The 21,597-nt window shown below is 41.1% G+C and overlaps 1 protein-coding gene across 4 annotated transcripts in view; it reads left to right on the top strand.

The window, feature by feature from the left end:
* The window catches only part of iqce (IQ motif containing E), a 122,880-nt gene that overhangs the window by 87,752 nt on the left and 13,531 nt on the right, over window positions 1-21,597 (top strand). The gene's annotated exons all lie outside the window — the stretch shown is intronic.

The raw sequence follows: 21,597 nt of genomic DNA, 5'->3' as shown, positions 1-21,597 counted from the left end.
TTCTGGTCGTCTCATTATTGGAAGGATATGGAAGCTTTAGAGGGGTGCAGAGCGGATTTACCAGGATGCAGCCTGGATTGGAGGGTAGGTTGGTGCTTTTCTCTCTGGAGTGAAGGAGAATGAGACATAACTTGATAGAGGTGTACAAGCTTAATTTAAGTTGAAGACCAGGGACTTTTTCCTAGGACAGAAATGGCTAACACGTGGGGGCATGATTTTAAGGTGATTGGATGAAGTGTATAGAGAGGATGTCAGAGGTAATTTTTTTTATATACAGAGAGTGGTGAGTGTGTGGAACACCCTGCCCAGGGTAGTGGTAGAGACAGATACATTAGGAACATTTAAGAAACTCTTAGATAGGCACATGGATGGTAGAAAGGTGGTGGGCTGTGTAGGAGGGAAGAGTTAGGTTGATCTTAGAATTGTTTAAAAGGTTGGCACAACATTATGGGCTGAAGGGCCTCTACTGTGTGTAATGTTCTGTGTTCTATGTAGAACTAGAATTTTTTGTCAGCATCTACTCTGCGAAATGCATCAAACAGTTATATGCTCCAATAAGATTACACCTGATTCTTATAACAATAGAAAATATGGGTCTATTCTACTGACTATTTCCTCATAGGACAGCTCTTTCACCACAGTACCTAAATTAGAAAGTCTTTGCTACGTTGCTCATAAGGTCATTATCTTCCCATTCCTTGAATGAGAAGTTAAGATACGGTCTCACCAAAGCTCTACACAAATACACCAATACTTCATACTCTTGAATTTTAGCCCCTGTGAAATAAAGATTTGCATTTAAAATGTCTTCCTATCTCCTTTCTCTACTTGTATACTTTGTAATTCAAATAATAAAGAAATCTACATCTTGCTGAATATCAACTTTGAAGAGTTGCTCAATATTTAAACATTTTCTATTTTTACTGTTTTACCTACAGCCTTTTATCCCACTACATAATACTGCATGTGGCACTTCCTTGCCCAATCACTTCACCTCTGTAGTTCTTTGCATCCTTCTTGCAGTGCACTTTCCCACCTGGATTTATATTACCAAGAAACTTGGGTGCAATCAGTGTCTTCATTTAAGTCATTAATGTAGATTCTAGATGACAGAGACTGATCCCACCACCTAAAATAACCTGTTTATTCCCAGTTTTGTTCTCCAGCCATTTACCAGTCTTCAACCTATTTTGGAATATTACCTAGCAGCTCCATGAGTAACCTGCATGTGACATCTTACCAGCTCAAGTCAAGTTTATTGTCATTTAATGACATAAATGTATATAGAAATGAAACAATTCTTCGAACCAGGGTGTAACCGCCACTCCCTGGCCTTCAGCATTATCATGGAAAAGGACAGAATCAGAGAGGACAGGAAAATTTTTAATTGGGGAAGGGCAAATTATGAGGCTATAAGGCTAGAACTTGCGGGTGTGAATTGGGATGATGTTTTTGCAGGGAAATGTACTATGGACATGTGGTCGATGTTTAGAGATCTCTTGCAGGATGTTAAGGATAAATTTGTCCCGGTGAGGAAGATAAGGAATGGTAGGGTGAAGGAACCATGGGTGACAAGTGAGGTGGAAAATCTAGTCAGGTGGAAGAAGGCAGCATTATTGAGGTTTAGGAAGCAAGGATCAGATGGGTCTATTGAGGAATATAGGGTAGCAAGAAAGGAGCTAAAGAAGGGGCTGAGAAGAGCAAGAAGGAGGCATGAGAAGGCCTTGGTGAGTAGGGTAAAGGAAAACCCCAAGGCATTCTTCAATTATGTGAAGAACAAAAGGATGACAGGAGCGAAGGTAGGACCAATTAGAGATAAAGGTGGGAAGATGTGCCTGGAGACTAGAAGTGAGCGAGGTCCTCAATGAATACTTCTCTTCGGTATTCACCAATGAGAGGGAACTTGATGACGGTGAGGACAATATGAGTGAGGTTGATGTTCTGGAGCATGTTGATATTAAGGCAGAGGAAGTGTTAGAGTTATTAAATACATTAGGGACAGATAAGTCCCCGGGGCCTGATGGAATATTCCCCAGGCTGCTCCACGAGGCGAGGGAAGAGATTGCTGAGCTAGGATCTTTATGTCCTTGTTGTCTACGGGAATGGTACCGGAGGATTGGAGGGAGGCAAATCTTGTCCCCTTGTTCAAAAAAAGTAGTAGGGATAGTCCGGGTAATTATAGACCAGTGAGCCTTACATCTGTGGTGGGAAAGCTGTTGGAAAAGATTCTTAGAGATAGAATCTATGGGTATTTAGAGAATCATGCTCTGATCAGGGACAGTCAACATGGCTTTGTGAAGGGCAGATCGTGTCTAACTAGCCTGATAGAGTTCTTTGAGGAGGTGACCAGGCGTATAGATGAGGGTGGTGTAGTGGATGTGATCTATATGGATTTTAGTAAGGGATTTGACAAGGTTCTTCACAGTAGGCTTATTCAGTAAGTCAGAAGGCATGGGATCCAAGGAAGTTTGGTCAGGTGGAGGAATTGGCTTGCCTGCAGAAGGCAGAGGGTCGTGTTGGAGGGAGTACATTCGAATTGGAGGGTTGTGACTAGTGGTGTCCCATAAGGATCGGTTCTGGGACCTCCACTTTTTGTGATTTTTATTAACGACCTGGATTTGGGGGTAGAAGGGTGGGCTGGCAAGTTTGCAGACGGCACAAAGGTTGGTGGTGTTGTAGATAGTGTAGAGGATTGTCGAAGATTGCAAAGAGACATTGATAGGATGCAGAAGTGGGCTGAAAAGTGGCAGATGGAGTTCAACCCGGAGAAGTGTGAGGTGGTAAACTTTGGAAGGACAAACTCCAAGGCAGAGTACAAAGTAAATGGCAGGATACTTGGTAGTGTGGAGGAGCAGAGAGATCTGGGGGTACATGTCCACAGATCCCTGAAAGTTGCCTCACAGGTGGATAGGGTAGCTAAGAAAGCTTATGGGGTGTTAGCTTTCATAAGTCAAGGGATAGAGTTTAAGAGCCGCGAGGTAATGATGCAGCTCTATAAAACTCTGGTTAGGCCACACTTGGAGTATTGTGTCCAGTTCTGGTCGCCTCACTATAGGATGTGGAAGCATTGGAAAGGGTACAGAGGAGATTTACCAGGATGCTGCCTGGTTTAGAGAGTATGCATTATGATCAGAGATTAAGGGAGCTAGGACTTTACTCTTTGGAAAGAAGGAGGATGAGAGGAGACATGATAGAGGTGTACAAGATAATAAGAGGAATAGATAGAGTGGATAGCCAGCGCCTCTTCCCCAGGGCACCACTGCTGAATACAAGAGGACATGGCTTTAAGGTAAGGGGTGGGAAGTTCAAGGGGGATATTAGAGGAAGGTTTTTTACTCAGAGAGTGGTTGGTGCGTGGAATACACTGCCTAAGTCAGTGGTGGAGGCAGATACACTAGTGAGATTAAAGAGACTACTAGACAGGTATATGGAGGAATTTAAGGTGGGGGGTTATATGGGAGGCAGGGTTTGAGGGTCAGCACAACAATGTGGGCTGAAGGGTCTGTACTGTGCTGTACTATTCTATGTTCTATGTAAGGCATAGTGGTACACATAACACATACTAACTTGTGAAGTTAACAGATAAAATCTGCAGATGAATCACATATAAATAACAAACTAAAGTGCACTGCACTCATTTTAAATATTGTAAGGTACGGAACAGTGACACTGAATACGATGCAGTTGAGAGTTCAGAAGCCTAAAAAGCCTATTGATTACCATTTTACCAATCACTGCCTCTAATAAATTTGCCATACATAACTTTCTTTTTGTGAAGCCACGTTGACACAACCTAAACATGTCTTCTTTTCTAATAGTACTGATTTTGCTACTGCCAGCACTTTTCTGTTAATAGTAGTCAGGCTTTCTGACTTGTTTTCTATTTTATCACTCCTCTCCTTTGTTGAACATCTTTTAGTCAATGTATTTTTTCCCCCGGTGTTACATCATTGTTTCCTGCTATGTCTAGAATGCTGTTAGTGTGATGACAGACACCTATTGTCTCGGCCATTTCCTTATTCTTTGCTTTGGCCATAAGATAACTAACTGATCACCACCCATCCCATTCTCGATCTCTCTGTCTTCATCTCTGGAGACAAACTGTCAACCAACATCTTTTACAAACCTACTGATGCTCATGATTATTTCGACAATACCTCTTCCTACCTCTGTCCGACATATAATTCTCCGTAACTTCCGCCACCTCCAATGGGATCCCACCACCAAGCACATCTTTCCCTCCCCGCCTCTTTCTGCTTCCCGCAGGGATTGCTCCCTACGTGACTCCCTTGTCCATTCATTCCCCCCCCATCCCTTCCCACCAATCTCCCTCACAGCACTTATCCTTGCAAGCGGAACAAGTGCTACACATGCCCTTACACTTCCTCCCTCACCGCCATGCAGGGCCCCAGAAAGTCCTTCCAGGTGAGGTGACACTTCACCTGTGAGTCGGCTGGGGTGATATACTGCATCCGGTGCTCCCAATGCGGCCTTCTATATATTGGCGAGACCCGACGCAGGCTGGGAGACCGTTTCGCTGAACACCTACGCTCTGTCCACCAGAGAAAGCAGGATCTCCCAGTGGCCACACATTTTAATTCCACGTCCCATTCCGATTCTGATATGTCTATCCATGGCCTCCTCTACTGTAAAGATGAAGCCACAGTCAGGTTGGAGGAGCAACACCTTATATTCTGTCTGGGTAGCCTCCAACCTGATGGCATGAACATTGACTTCTCTATCTTCTGCTAATGCCCCTCCTCCCCTTCATACCCCATCCCTTGTTTATTTATTTATTTTATTCCCCCCCTCTTTTTTTCTCCCTCTGTCCCTCTCACTACTTGCTTGCTCTCCATCTTCCTCTGGGTTCCCTTCCCCCTTTCTCTTTCCCTAGGCTTCCCATCCCATGATCCTCTCCCTTCTCCAGCCTTGTATCCCTTTTGCCAATCAATTTTCCAGCTCTTAGCTCTATCCTGTCTTCTCCTATCATTTCAAATCTCCCTCCCCCCCCACTTTCAAATCTCCTACTATCTCTTCTTTCAGTTAGTCCTGACGAAGGGTCTCGGCCCAAAACGTCGACTGTACCTCTTCCTAGAGATGCTGCCTGGCCTGCTGCGTTCCACCAGCATTTTGTGCGTGTTGCTTGTATTTCCAGCATCTGCAGATTTCCTCATGTTGGCCTCTTCCTACACTTATCTCCTGTAAAAAATGCTATTCCCTTTTCTCGGTTTTTCGCCTCTGCTGCATCCGTTCCCAGGACACGAATTTCTATTCCAGGACATCAGCGATGCCCTCCTTCTTTAAAGAATGGGGTTTCCCTCCCTCTGCTATTGATGCTACCCTCACCCACATCTCTTCCATTTCCCATACATCCGCGCTCACCCCACCTTCTTGCCACCTTAATAGTGATAGTTCCTTACCACCCCATCAGCCTCTGCATCGATTATTCTCTGCAATTTCTGCGATTTCCAAAGGAACTCTACCACTCCGAATCAGGTTTATTATCACCGGCATGAGACGTGAAATTTGTTAACTTAGCAGCAGCAGTTCAATGCAGTACATAATCTAGCAGAGAATAGTAATAATAATAAATAAAATTTTAAAAAATAAACGAGTATATCAATTACGTATATTGAATAAATTTTTTAAAAGCGCAAAAACAGAAATACTGTATATTTTTTAAAAAGTGAGGTAGTGTCCAAAGATTCAATGTCCATTTAGAATCAGGTGGCAGAGGGGAAAAAGCTGTTCCTGAATCGCTGAGTGTGTGCCTTCAGGCTTCTGTACCTCCTACCTGATGGTAACAGTGAGAAAAGGGCATGCCCTGGGTGCTGGAGGTCCTTAATAATGAACGCTGTCTTTCTGAGACACCGCTCCCTGAAGATGTCCTGGGCATGTTGTAGGCTAGTACCCAAGATGGAGCTGACTAGATTTACAACCTTCTGCATCTTCTTTCGGTCCAGTGCAGTAGTGCCCCCCCCTCCCATACCAGACAGTGATGCAGCCTGTCAGAATGCTCTCCACGGTACAACTATAGAAGTTTTTGAGTGTATTTGTTGACATGCCAAATCTCTTCAAACTCCTAATAAAGTATAGCCACTGCCTTGCCTTCTTTATAACTAGATCGATATGTTGTGACCAGGTTAGATCCTCAGAGATCTTGACACCCAGGAACTTGAAGCTGCTCACTCTTTCCACTTCTGATTCCCCTATGAGGATTGGTATGTGTTCCTTCGTCTTATCCTTCCTGAAGTCCACAATCAACTCTTTCGTCTTACTGACATTGAGTGCCAGGTTGTTGCTGCGGCACCACTCCACAAGTTGGTATATCTCACTCCTGTACGCCCTCTCGTCACCACCTGAGATTCTACCAATAATGGTTGTATTGTCAGCAAATTTATGGATGGTATTTGAGCTGTGCCTAGCCACACTGTCATGTGTATATAGAGTAGAGCAGTGGGCGAAGCAAACAGCCCTGAGGTGTGCGAGTGTTGATCGTCAGTGAGGAGGATATGTTATCACCAATCCGCACAGATTGTGGTCTTCCGTTTAGGAAGCCGAGGATCCAATTGCAGAGGTGGGTACAGAGGCCCAGGTTCTGCAACTTCTCAATCAGGATTGTGGGAATGATGGTATTAAATGCTGAGCTGTAGTCGATGAACAGCATCCTGACATAGGTGTTTGTGTTGTCCAGGTGGTCTAAAGCCGTGTGGAGAGCCTTTGAGATTGCGTCTGCCATTGATCTAATGTAGTGATCGGCAAATTACAGTGGGTCCAGGTCCTTGCTGAGGCAGGAGTCCAGTCTAGTCATGACCAGCCTCTCAAAGCATTTCATCACTGTAGATGTCAGTGATACCGGGCGCTAATCATTAAGGCAGCCCATATTATTCTTCTTAGACACTGGAATAATTGCTGCCTTTTTGAAGCAAGTGGGAACTTCCACCCGTAGCAGTGAGAGGTTGAGAATGTCATTGAATACTCCCGCTAGTTGGTTGCCACAGGTTTTCAGATCCTTACTAGTTACTCTATCGGGACCTTCTGCCTTGCAAGGGTTCTCTCTCTTTAAAGACAGCCTAACATCGGCCTCTGAGACGGAGATCACAGGGTCATCAGGTGCGGCAGGGGTCTTCACAGCTGTAGTTATGTTCTCCCTTTCAAAGCGTGCACAGAAGGTGTTGAGTTCATCTGGTAATGAAGCATTGCTGCCATTCATGCTATTGGGTTTCACTTCGTAGGAAGTAATGTATTGCAGACCCTGCCAGAGTTGCCGTACATCCGGTGTCGCCTCCAACCTTGTTCGAAATTGTCTCGTTGCCCTTGAAATAGCCCTCCGCAAATCATATCTGGTTTCACTAAACATATCTTTACCTCCACTTTCCACCGTGATCGCTACCTTTGCGATTTCCTTGTCCATTTGTCCCTCCCCACTAATCTCCCTCCAGGCACTTAAACCTGCAAATGGCCTAAATGCTACACCTTCCCATACACCTCCTCCTTCACCTCTGTTCAGGGTTCCAAATGGACCTTCCAGGTGAGGCAACACTTCACCTGTGAATATACTGGGGTTGTCTATTAGATCCAGTGCTCCCAATGTGGCCTCTCCTCTACATTGGTGAGATCTGTCATAAATTGGGGACCATTTCGTTGAGCACCTCCGCAGCAACTGCCAGAAGCGGGATTTCCCGGTGGCCAAACATTTTAATTTCAATTCCCATTCCAGTTCCAATGTGCTGATCCATGGCCTCCTCTTGTGCCAAGAAGAAGCCACTGTCAGGATGGAAGAGCAATGCGTTATGTTCCGTCAGGGTGTTGTGATGGCATGAATATCAATTTCTCCTGGTAAACCAATTCCCCCCCCCCCACTCTCCTTTCAATATTTTTATTAGTTTCTACATAGAAGAATACAGAGTACAAGAAAGTATATGTAAAAGGTCAAAAAAACTACCAATTACATTATATCTATTCATAATAACAATCTCATTACCCCATATTCATGTAGGTTAGTCAAAGTTATATTGAAATATACTAATTTATTACAAAAAAGAGTCTAACCCCTACCAAGACCAAAGCTGTTCATTAAGGAGATAAAAAAGGTAAAATACCTTCTCGTATAATAAGAATTAATAATAACCAACATCCAAATTTAAACAACGAATTGAGGGTTTTGAAAGTCTTGAAAATAATTCAGAAAGGGTCCCTACAATGTTTGAAAGTTTTGACGAGATTCAGAAATTGAACAACGAATCTTCTCAATCTAAGCATGACATAACGTCACATAACCATTGAGCATGAGTAGGAGGAAAAACATCTTTCCATTTAAACAAAAGCGCCCTCCTAGCTATAAGAGAGCTAAAGGTCAAACTATGTAAATCAGATGTCTTCAGCTTGATATCTTGTCCTGCAACAATATCGAATAGGGCCGTCAGAGGATTAGGCTCAAAATTGACTTTGAAAAGTAAAGAAAAAGTTTGAAAAACTTCCTTCCAATATTTTTCAAGACATAGACAAGTCCAAAACAAATGAATTAATGAAGCTTCTCCATTATTACATCTGTCACAGTAGGGAGATATATCTGAGTAAAAATGAGATAGCTTATCCTTATTCATATGAGCTCTATGTACCTCCTTAAATTGTATGAGGGAATGGCGAGCACATAGTGATGAAATATTAACCAGTTTAAAAATTTCATTCCAAGTTTCCTCAGCTATTGATGTCTGTAAATCTTGTTCCCAGAGATTCTTAATTTTGTCTAAAGGAACATTCCTCGTCTCCAGTAACATGCCATAAATATTAGATATTGAACCATTATGAAAAGGTGTCAAATTAAAAATTATGTCTAGTAAGTTCTTACCTGAGCTTATAGGAAATGTGCATAATTGAGATCTTAGAAAGTCTCTGATTTGTAGATATCTAAAAAAGTGAGTTTTGGGTAAGGTATATTTAGATGACAATTGCTCAAATGAAAAAAGATTTCCTCCACAAACAGATCCCAAAAACGTTTAATACCCAACCTGTCCCATTCTTTAAAAACTTAATCAGTCATGGAGGGTTTAAAAAAATTAGAATAAATGGGACTAGAAAGAGAAAATCTCAATAAACCAAAATGTTTTCTAATTTGTATCCAGATCCTCAGAGTACATTTAACTATTGAATTATCAGTTACTTACAAATAAAGGAAGTGAGGATCCAAGAAGAGAAATAATAGTAAATTTATTAACAGAGTTAACTTCTAAAGAAACCCATACCAAACAGTCTACACGATTAATATAATGTAGCCAAATCGTAAGATATTGTATATTAACTGCCCAGTAATAAAACCTAAAATTAGGTAAGGCTAAACCTTCAGACTTTTTAGGTTTTTGAAGATGAACTTTATTTAAACGAGGACGTTTATTTTTCCATATACAAGAGGATAAAATAGATTCAAGAGAATTAAAAAAGGATTTAGGAATAAAAACGGGTAAAGCCTGAAAAAGATATATATATTTAGGTAGAATATTAATTTTAATAGAATTAATTCATCCAATCAACGATATTGAAAGAGGTAACCAATTTAATAATATCTTTTTTACATGGTTCAATACAGTAAGAAAGTTTTCTTTAAACAGGTGTTAGTAATTCTTAGTGATTGTTACACTCAAATAAGTAAATTGATTCCTTACAATTTTAAAAGGGAGATTAGTATTAATTGATACCAAATTATTTAAAGGAAATAATTCACTCTTATGTAGGTTCAATTTATATCCTGAAAACTGGCTAAAACGGGAGAGTAAAGAAAGTACGCAAGGTAACGAGGTCTCAACATTAGAGATAAAAAGCAATATATCATCAGCGTAAAGTGAGATTTTGTGAGTAATACCTCTCCTTAAAATACCACAGATATCATTAGATTCTCGAAAAGCAATGGCAAGGGGTTCTAAAGCTAGATCAAAAAGCAAAGGACTCAACGGACCGCCTTGTCTTGTTCCGCGGTGAAGTTTAAACGGTTTGGAATTTTGAAAATTAGTAAGAACCCAAGCAGAAGGAGATACATAAAGTAATTTAATCCATTGAATAAAATCTGGTCCAAAATAAAGTTTTTCTGAGTTTTTAAATAAATAATTCCATTCAACCTGATTGAAGTCCTTCTCAGTATCTAAGGATATCACACATTCCAATATCTCCTGAGAAGGAGAGTAAGTAACATTTAATACACAGCGTATATTAAAATGGGAATGTCGGTTTTTAATAAATCCAGTCTGACCATCAGAAATAATAGGTGAAATATTTTCAATCCTACGAGCCAGAACTTTAGAACGAACTTTAGTATCAACATTGAGTAATGAAATTGGTCTATATGAAGAGCATTCAGTTGGATCCTTGTTCTTTTTTAGGATAAGCAAAATAGAAGCTTCATAAAAAGGTTGAGGCAAACTACCCAATTTGAAAGAATCCAAAAAGACTAAGTGTAACTGTGGTATAATTAATGGAGAAAGAGCCTTATAAAATTCTCCATAAAGTCCATCTGAACCCGGAGCCTTTCCCAAGTGTAATGAACATATAGCCTCGGCGATTTCCTCATAAGAAATAAGTTGATCCATCTGTTTGCAATTATCTGCTGAAAATGCAGGGATATTTAACTGATCTAGAAAATTATTCATTACAGTATTATCTTTAGGGGAATCAGAACTATAAAGTTCGGAATAGAATTCTCTAAAGGTATCATTTATTTCAGGGTAATCAGTTGTCCTGTCACTATTAGTTTTGCAAATTTCTTTAATTTGTCCTTTAACTATAGAAATTTTTAATTGGTTGGCCGATACTTTGCCTGATTTATCTCCGTGAATGTAAAATTGAGTTTTATCTTTAAGAAGTTGAGTTTCAATTGGATATGTTAACAGAAGAACATATTTAGTTTTAACTTCAATGCGTCTTTTATATAAAACAGGATCTGGAGGTATGGCATATTTTTGGTCTAATTGTTTCAATTGATTGGCTAATTCAATAATTTCTTTTTTAGCTTTATTCTTAACACTCGCAGTATAAGAAATAATTTGTCCTCTAATATGGCCTTGAAAGTATGCCATACAATAAGATTAGAAGCTTCTTCCTTTTTATTCTCTTCAAAAAATAAAATAATATGCTTCTCTAGAAATTTTAAAAATTCCTTTTCAGATAACAAAGTTGTACTAAAATGCCAACATCTGTTGGTTTCAGGAAGACCAGGAAGTTTTAAAGATAGAAATATAGGAGCATGATCTGAAACAGCAATCTCCTTATATTCACAGGAACGAACTGATGAAATCATTTGACTATCGATAAAAAATAATCAGTCCTGGAATATGTATGATGAGCATGGGATAAAAACGGATACTCCCTACCTAAAGGATATAAAAAACGCCAAACATCAACTATACCACACTTCAATAAAAAGGATTGAATAAACAAAGCTTATTTATTAAGAGACGCTGGTTTAGAAGATGATCGGTCTAAAATTGGGTCTAGCCAACAGTTAAAATCTCCTCCCATCACCAAAGAATAAAGATTCAGATCTAGTAAAAACGAAAAAAAAATGCTCAAAGAATCCTGGATCATCTACATTTGGGGTATACGCATTGGCAAATACTATTAATTTATTATCTAGTTTTCCTGAAACTATAACAAAACGACCATTAGTGTCAGACACTACTTTACGTTGGGCAAGGGAAAGTGTATTATCTATTAGAATCGAAACTCCTCTAGATTTGGCCTGAAAAGAAGAGTGAAAACAAAGTCCATTCCACCAGCTAAAAAAACATAGATTATCACATTTGCGTATTTGAGTTTCTTGTAAAAAAATAATAGGGACCTTAAATTTCTTAATATAGCAAAAATCTTATCACGTCAGGGTGATTTAACCCTATCACATTAAATTGAGTAAGTTAATAGTTTGGTCCATTTTTACTATTATTTAAAGGGTTAAATTGTAAGTTAAAAACCAAGCCATAAACCTTGAGGAATGGTAACCAAGCAACAAGTTGGCTAAAAATTCGAAAACAGCTTCTGGGGAAAAAAAACCACACCCCCGCCCACCTCCCAAAGAAAGAAAACCAACCAATAGAAAGTCAGCATCTAAACTATGGACAACCCCCCCAAAAAACATGGTGATTGCTCCAAACAACACAAAGACTCTGGAGACAGCTTATCCACTGATGTCATCTCTGGAGACAGCTCATCCACTGATGTCTACTATAAGCCTACTGACTCTCACAGCTAACTGGACTATTCCTTTTCTCACCCTGTCTCTTGCAAAAATGCCATCCCTTCTCGCAATTCCTCCGTCTCTGCCGCATCTGCTCTCAGGATGAGGCTTTTCATTCCAGGACGAGGGAGATGTCCTCCTTTTTTAAAGAAAGGGGCTTCCCTTCCTCCACTATCAACTCTGCTCTCAAACGCATCTCCCCCATTTCACGTACATCTGCTCTCACTCCATCCTCCCGTCACCCCACTAGGAATAGGGTTCCCCTGGTCCTCAACTACCACCTAACCAGCCTCCGGGTCCAACATATTATTCTCCGTAACTTCCGCCACCTCCAACGGGATCCCACCACTAAGCACATCTTTCCATTCCCCCCCCCCCCGCTTTCCGCAGGGATCGCTCCCTATGCGACTCCTTTGTCCATTCGTCCCCCCCATCCCTCCCCACCGATCTCCCTCCTGGCACTTATTCATGTAAGCGGAACAAGTGCTACACATGCCCTTACACTTCCTCCCTTACCACCATTCAGTGCCCCAGACAGTCCTTCCAGGTGAGGCGACACTTCACCCGTGAGTCGGCTGGGGTGATATACTGCGTCAAGTGCTCCCGATGTGGCCTACTATATATTGGCGAGACCCGATGCAGACTGGGAGACCGCTTTGCTGAACACCTACGCTCTGTCTGCCAGAGAAAGCAGGATCTCCCAGTGGCCACACATTTTAATTCCACATCCCATTCCCATTCTGACATGTCTATCCACGGCCTCCTCTACTGTAAAGATGAAGTCACACTCAGGTTGGAGGAACAACACCTTATATTCCGTCTGGGTAGCCACCAACCTGATGGCATGAACATTGACTTCCGTTAATGCCCCACCTCCCCCTCGTATCCCATCCGTTATTTATTTTTATACACACATTCTTTCTCTCACTCTCCTTTTTCTCCCTTTGTCCCTCTGACTATACCCCTTGCCCATCCTCTGGTTCCCCCCCCCCCCGTCTTTCTCCCTGGGCCTCCTGTCCCATGATCCTCTCATATCCCCTTTGCCAATCACCTGTCCAGCTCTTGGCTCCATCCCTCCCCCTCCTGTCTTCTCCTATCATTTTGGATCCCCCCTCCCCCTCCCACTTTCAAAATCTCTTACTAACTCTTCCTTCAGTTAGTCCTGACGAAGGGTCTCGGCCTGAAACGTCGACTGTACCTCTTCCTAGAGATGCTGCCTGGCCTGCTGCGTTCACCAGCAACTTTGATGTGTGGTGATTGCTCCAATTAGTTTCAAGGTTATTTATATTCCAACCTAGACTAAACAATACCCAAACAAGAGATTCAATTCTCTTATATCAAAAATACAGTATTAAAAAATACGAAAGGAAATTAATTACAAAGGTTTACCGAAAGTAAAAGATACAATTATTCATACAGATAGACATTAAACATTAATCTTATATCTTCATGGAAAAACAGATTAAGCAGTTAGCCTTCAAATTTAAAAAATCTTTGTGCTTCAGCATTCAAACAAAACCATTCAAAGGATCCATCTTTAATAAGATTCTCAGTCAAACTGGGTAGCCAAAGGACGGGTTGAAACACTTATTAAAAAAAATTCCAGCAAAACTTGTTTAAACTTAGCACATTCTTGCATAACCTCAAGCGAATAATCTTAAGAATCTCAATATTCCACCCTATGACCAATCATGCCCCTTCGAAGGGATTTGCGAATTAAAAGTTTCTCAGTTAATCTTGTGTCTTCATGTAAGGAGAAACTAAACAGCTAGCCTTCGGATTTAAAAAAACTTCTGTGCTTCAACAGTCGAGCGGAACCATTCGAAAGAACCATTTTTAAGTGTGATTCTGAGTCAGGCTGGGTAGCGAAGGGATGGCTTGAAACTCTTATTAAAAAAAAGCTCGGACATAACTTCTTTGAACTTTAACACGTTCCTGCATAACCTCAGGCAAATAATCTTTGACAATTCTAATCTTGCGACCATTATAGTCAATTATGTCTTTTCGATGAGATTCATGAATTAAGAGTTCCTTTGTTTTAAATTCCTGAAAACAGATTATTACTGATCTTGGTCTCTGACCGTTAGGAGGTCTAAATGCAGGAGATCTGTGAACTCGATCAATCATTGGCACAGACATCAAAATCTCTGGAAATAATTCTTGCAAAAAGTTTGCAAAAAACTCCACAGAATGATTACCTTTGATTAATTCTTCGAGACCCAGAACCCGTAGGTTGTTTCTTCCTACTTCTATTTTCTAGGTTGATAATCTTCTGTCTTAACTTTTCGTTGGACTTCGATTGCTTTTCACAAAGCTTCTGCAATTCATCCACTTCTGTTTCCAGAGCTGACAAAATTTCATTATTTTTAATACATTTGTGTTCATTAAGAGTTTATTGAATACAATCCAATTTACCATCTATTTGTTTAAATTCAGTGCTGAATTGTTGAAACTTCTTAGAGGCTTCTCATGTGTGACTTTGCATCAGATCCATAATAGAATCCAAAGAGGCAGGAAAATTATCCTTTTTAGTACCTCTGGCACTCCTTCCAGCCATAATGAAAGAATATCACATTTAAAAAAGAAGTTTCAAGACAGGTTGGAAATAGTAAGATAATTAGAGTTGGAGCAACGGCAGATTGCTGTTACTCCACCAGTCATCACCAGGGATTCCCCCCCCCCCCACCCATTCTGACCTTTTACTTCTTCTCACCTGCCTTTTACTTTCCCCGGGCCCCCTCCTCTTTCCCTTTCTCCTCTGGATCCTCTCTCCTCTCCTGTCAGATTCTTTCTTCTCTTGCCCATGACCTTTTCTATCCACCTGGCTTCACCTATCACCTTTCAGCTAGCCTTTTTCCCCTCCCTCCACCTTTTAATTCTAGCATCTCCCCCTTCACTTCCCTTCTCAGTTCTGATGAAGATATTTGGCCCAAAATGTCGACTGTTTGTTCTTTTCCGTAGATGTTGCCTGACCAGCTGAGTTCCTCCAGTATTTTGTGTGTGATGCTTACCTTCAACACTGGAGACAGAAGAGAATGTTGGAGCTAAGTACTAAGTGCTAGACAAACTCAGTGGGCCAGGCAGTATACAAAGAAGGAAATGTCCAGATAGAGGACCTTGACCCAAAACTTCAGCTGTTTATTTCACTTCAGCAAAACGGTCCCACTGGGAGATCCTGCTTTCTCTGGCAAACAGAGCAAGCAGGATCTCCCAGTGGCCACACATTTTAATTCCACATCTCATTCCCATTCTGATATGTCTATCCACAGCCTCCTCTACTGTAAAGATGAAGCCACACTCAGGTTGGAGGAACAACACCTTATATTTCGTCTGGGTAGCCTCCAACCTGATGGCATGAACATTGACTTCTCTAATTTCCATCAATACCCCACCTCCCCTTCGTACCCCATCCCTTATTTATTTATTATTATTTTTTCTTTTCCCTTTTTTTCCTCTCTTTCTCCCTCTGTCCCTCTCACTATAACTCCTTGCCCATCCTCTGGGCTCCCCCCCCCCCACCCCCTTTCTTTCTCCCTAGGCCTCCCGTCCCATGATCCTCTCGCTTCTCCAGCCTCGTATCCCTTTTGCCAATCAACTTTGCAGCTCTTAGCTCCATCCCTCCCCCTCTTGTCTTTTCCTATCATTTCGGATCTCTCCTCCCCCTTTCCCCTTCCCCTTCCCCTTCCCCCTTCCCCCTTCCCCCTCCAAATCTCTTACTATCTCTTCTTTCAGTTAGTCCTGACAAAGGGTCTCGGCCTGAAACGTCGACTGTACCTCTTCCTATAGATGCTGCCTGGCCTGCTCCGTTCACCAGCATTTTTTGTGTGTGTTGCTTGAATTTCCAGCATCTGCAGGTTTCCTCGTGTTTGAATTTCTGCATTTGCCTCCCATAGGGTCTGAGGGAACACCTTGTCATACCCTGGGGATTTATCCACCCTGATTTGCCTCAAGACAACAAATAACTCCTCCTCTGTAATCTTCATGAAGTTGAGCACTTTGCCTCACTTCTATACACTGTGTCCGTTTCCTGAGTAAATATAGATGCAAACATTTTATTTAAAATCTCCTTTTGGCTCCACACATAGATTACCACTCTGATCTTACTGAGGACCGGTTTTGTCCCTTGCAATCCTGTTGCTCTTAATATATCTGTAGAATCCCTTTGGATTGTCCTTCACCTTGTCTGCTAGGACAACCTGATGCCTTTTAGCTCTCCTGATTTCTTTCTAAAGCGTTCTCTTGCGTTTCTTGTACTCCATAAGTAACACATTTGCTCCTACCTGCCTATACCTGCTAAGCGCCTCCATTTTTTTTCCTTAATCAGGGCCTCAATATCTCTTGAAAACCAAGGTTCCTTACACTTGTTATCTTTACCTTTTTTTCTGACAGGCAGATACAAGCTTTGTACTCTCAAAATTTCACCTTTGAAGGTCTCCCACTTACCATATACACCTTTGCCAGAAAACAGCCTGTTCCAATCCATGCCAGATCCTTTCTGATACCATCAAGATTGGCCCTTCTGCAATTTAAAATCTCAACCCAAGGATCAGACCTATCTTATTGCATATTTACTTTGAATCTAATGGTACTGTGATCACTAGATGCAAAGTGTTCCTCTACACAAACTTCTGTCACCTGTCCTATCTCATTCCCCAATAGCAGTATCACACACACTCTCTTGTTGGGACGTCATTTTACACCACACGCTGTTGGAGCTATGCTGCCAGGATAATCAAGGACATGACCCTCCCAGCCAACACACTTTTCATCCCTCTTCCCTCCGGGAGAAGGCTCAGGAGCTTGAAGACTCGTACAGCCAGATTTGGGAACAGCTTCTTTCCAACTGTGATAAGACTGCTGAACGGATCCTGACCTGGATCTGGGCCGTACCCTCCAAATACCTGGACCTGCCTCTCGGTTTTTTTGCACTACCTCACTTTCCATTTTTCTATTTTCTATTTATGGTTTATAACTTAAATTTTTAATATTTACTAATTTTTGCTATTTTTAATATTTAATATTTGTAATCCAGGGAGCAGGAAGCGCAGAATCAAATATTGCTGTGATGATTGTACATTCTAGTATCAATTGTTTGGCGACAATAAAGTATAAAGTCTACATACCAATTAAGGGAACTTTCCTGAACACATTTGACAAACTCTATCCTATCTAGTCCTTTATAGTGTGGGAGTCCCAGTCAATATGTGGAAAGTTAAAATCACCTGCTATAACAACATTGTGCTTCTTGCAACAGTCTGCAAGCTCTCTACAAATTGTGTGGTCTACAATACAGCCTCATTAACATGGTCATACCTTTCCTATTTCTCAGTTACACACATAAAGCCTCACTAAATGAGTTCTTGTCTGTTCTGACTGTGTACTGCCGTGATATTTTCCGACTAGCAACGGCACCTATTTCTCCTTTAATCCCTCCCATTCTGACGTATCTAAAACAACAGAACTCTGGAATATTGAGCTGCCAGTCCTGCCCTTCCTGCAACTATTGGCTCGAATATCATAATTCCAGGTGTTGATCCATGGCCTGAGCTCATCCGCCTTTCCTACAATACGTGCTGCATTGAAATTTATGCAGTTCATCAAAAGCAACACATGAATAAACACTTGGTTTCAATGCTTCAGCAAAAAATTGCTTTGGATTTTTAAACAAGAACTGGACTGGTGGTAAAGAAATTATTTAGTCTTCCCTCAAATACATGCAGTTGATCCCAGGTGTGTCATGTGGTTAACCTGTATATAGTTGCTCCTGGTATTCCTGTAATGAAGCAAGGTGCTAGATGAGGAAATTAGCCAAGTTTTATGCTTTTGATTCAATCTACAGTACGCTCATTCTTTCAAAAGACTAGACTTTTGAAGACCACATGCTCCAATTTTTTCTAGGAAGGTGTTTGCTGAACTAAAAGCAACAACTTCAACCATATGAAACAAACAATCTTTGAAGGAACTCAGCACTAACCCATATCCGCCAGATTCTTTCTGATGCCATCAAATTTGTCCAGTTGAGAATTTCAACCCAATAACCAGTCCTGTCCTTCTCCATAACTATCTTGAAACTAGTAGAACTATGATCACAAGATCCAAAGTGTTCTCCTACACACTCTTCTGTCAACTGCCCTATTTTGCTCCCTCATAGAAAATCCGGCTAGTTGGGACCTCTACGTACTGATTAAGGAAATTTTCCTGAGCACATTTGACAATCTCTATCCCATCCAGACCTTTTACAGTATGGGAGTCCCAGTCAATATGTGGAAAGTTAAAATCACCTACTATCACAACCTTATTTTTCTTGCAACTTTTTGCTATCTCTTTGTCATCCTTTATTTGATCCTCAGTTCCACCCATATAGCTTCAGTAGACAAGCCCTCCACTATGTCATATCTGAGCCCTGCCTTGATATTTTCCCTGACTGGTAATACCACCCCTCCCCCTTTAATACCTTCCCTTCTATCATGTCTAAAACAATGGAACCCCGTAACATTAAGCTGCCAGTCCTGCCCCTCCTCCAACCAAGTCTCACTGATGGCTATAATTTCATAATTCCACCTCTTGATCTATTGTGTAAACTCATCTGCCTTACCTAGAATACTGCTTGCATTGAAGTGGATGCATGTCAGAATGTTAGCCCATTTTCCAGTTCCAGCCTTTGTAGGTAAACTTACCAATTTCCTTCCTTACAGCCACTCCACTAGATTGGTTCTAGTCCCCTGAAACTTCAGTTTAAATCTCCCTATCCCACTCATGGAGCAGTACTAGCAAATCTTCCTGCAAGAGTATTAGCCCCCCCCCCCCCCCCCCAACCTTCCAATTCAGGTGTAAACCATCCTGTTTGTACAAGCTGCACCTTCCCTGGAAGAGAGCCCAATGGTCCAAAGTTCTGAAGCCCTCCCTTCTGCACCATCTCCTTAGCAACATGTAAAGCTATATTATTGTCTTATTTCTAGCCTCAGTAGCACATGGTATGAGTAGCATTCCTGAAATCACCATCCAGGTGGTCCTGTCCTTTTTACCACCTAACTTCCCAAACTCATTTTGCAGGACCTTGTCACCCTTCCTCCTGCCTACTCACTGGTATCAACGTGGACCACAACCACGAGCTGCTCACCCTCCCCTTAAGAATGCTATGTACTCAATCCGAGACATCCTCGACCCTGGCAGCTGTAAGGCAACATAGCATCCGAGAATCTCATTCTTGTACACAGAACCTATTGTCTATTCCCCTAACTAATGAATCCCATATCACCTCAACTCACCTTTTCTCCCTCTTCCCTTCTGAGTCATGAGCAACAGTTTGCTAGGCTTTCCTCTGCTAGGTTGTCTTCCCCAATGGTAGCAAAAACCAACGTACTTGTTTTTGAAGTGAATGACCACAGGGGTACCCTACACTGACTGTCTATCTCCTTTCCCTCTCCTGATGGTCACCCAGTAATCTTTCTCCTGCACCTTAGTTGTAGTTACCTCCCTTTATCTCCTGTCAATAAACCTTTCAGCCTTCTAAATGATCCGGAGTTAATCCATTCTACAACTCCATTTCCCTAACGTGGTCTGCATGAAGCTGCAGCTAGATACACTTCTTGCAGGTGTAGTCATCAGAGATACTGGAGACCTCCCTGTCTTCCTGCATTCTGCAAGAGGAGCATTCCACTGTCTTGATTGTCATTCCCATTGTCCTAATTGTGTAACAAGAAATAAAGAAACTAGAAACTTGCCGTAATCAATGCCTCTTCTCATAAAAGCCTCAGCTCCCCACTCTAACACTGGCCCATTCGTACAATAGCTGCACTGCTTAAACCTCACTTTCTATTGGCCCTTGCCAAATGCCTTATTACCCAAAAATCTCAAGCTCTACTGAAAGTCCCATTTGCTTTTTAAATCTTGAGCTCACTCATCACAAGTAACGTTTCACACGATTTCAAGTTCCTTTCTTGAATATTTACAAAGTTGACTTAAAGCACACATTATGGTGAGTTTTACCTTTCCTGGAAGCAATCTTACAGTTATGGGACATTATTGTTGGTTTGAGAACCGAAGGGATGAACGGAGTTAAGGCAAAGATCAATTGAACAACTTTTAGGGGCTTAATGGCTGTCTCTGTAGCCCAATATGTTTGCACTCTCAATAAGTTAAACCATTCATAGTTTGTAAGTGTGAGAATCATTCTGGGACAGCATTCAAAAAGTTACTCTGTGGTTGACCTGAAATTTACTTGTGATGTAAGGATGAAGCCAAGTGTTTCCAGCATCAAGTATAAAATGGTCCATTTCCAAGCATTAATATCTTAACAAACAAATGTCTCTTTAAAAAAAAATGTAACATTTGAGATTAAAGAAGTTCATTTACTCTGAATACCTGCTGGATGGAAATTCTATAGGCTAATCTTTGAAGTGAACCTGAAGCTTTTTGGGTCTGAACACCCATTCCCTCTGATTGTCTCCAGGCAATTTAGATGATTCAGGCCTGTGCATGGGGCCATTGAGCACAGCAGATGTTCAAGGGCCTGCAATCTATAAATCTGAGTCAGATGCTTGGAGCCTCCCCTTGGTAATATAAGGTAGTTAACTCCAGTTGAGAATTTCCATAATCTTCTTATCTTAACCAGCCTCATTAGAGTGAGGAGAATGTTACCATGATCATTGTTACAGAAATAACCCAAAAAGCTTCAGGTTCACTTCAAAGTTCAGCCTATAGTATTTCTGTTTGTATCTCATTTATACAGATATCATTAATACCAAGTCTAAAAAAGGAATTACTGAACATCATGTTTCAGTTAAATTCAACATATTTTGCAAGTTCTATTGTGGAGTGAATTTAAGGTGTGAATGATTTCACATTGTCAAGCAGGGGTTTGCATGTTGGAATAGGTGATATTTCAGGAATAAAAGGCATGAGTTTCATGATGGTCATACCCTAAGAACTGGATATGGAAAGGTTGTTACTACTTGATAAGGACCATCATAATAAATTACTAATAAATCATATAATGAACTTAGAGGAAATAATTTTACCAAGCATGTGGATGATAATGTGAACCTTGTTACCACATGAAAAGACTGGTAATTGGTTTATTATTGTCAAATGTACTATCATATAGTGAAAAACTTTGTTTTGCATGCCATCCATACAGATAATTTCAAAATGTAATTATACAAAAAGGAAAAAAGAAGTAACAGAATGCAGAATATAGTTTTACAGATATAGTCACAGAGAATATGCAGTGCACATAGACAATAAAGTCCAAGGGCTCCAGTGAGGTACATTATGAGATCAAGAGTTCATCTTTATTGTACATGAGGTCCATTCAAGAATCTCGTATCAATGGGATAGAAGCTGAGCTTGAGCCCGTGGTGCATTTTTTTAAGCTT

Source organism: Mobula birostris, chromosome 9 (assembly GCF_030028105.1).
Source record: "Mobula birostris isolate sMobBir1 chromosome 9, sMobBir1.hap1, whole genome shotgun sequence".
NCBI classification, from domain to species: Eukaryota; Metazoa; Chordata; class Chondrichthyes; order Myliobatiformes; family Myliobatidae; genus Mobula; species Mobula birostris.
Note: the sequence above shows the minus strand (reverse complement) of the source record. Positions and strands in the feature narration are given on the sequence as shown.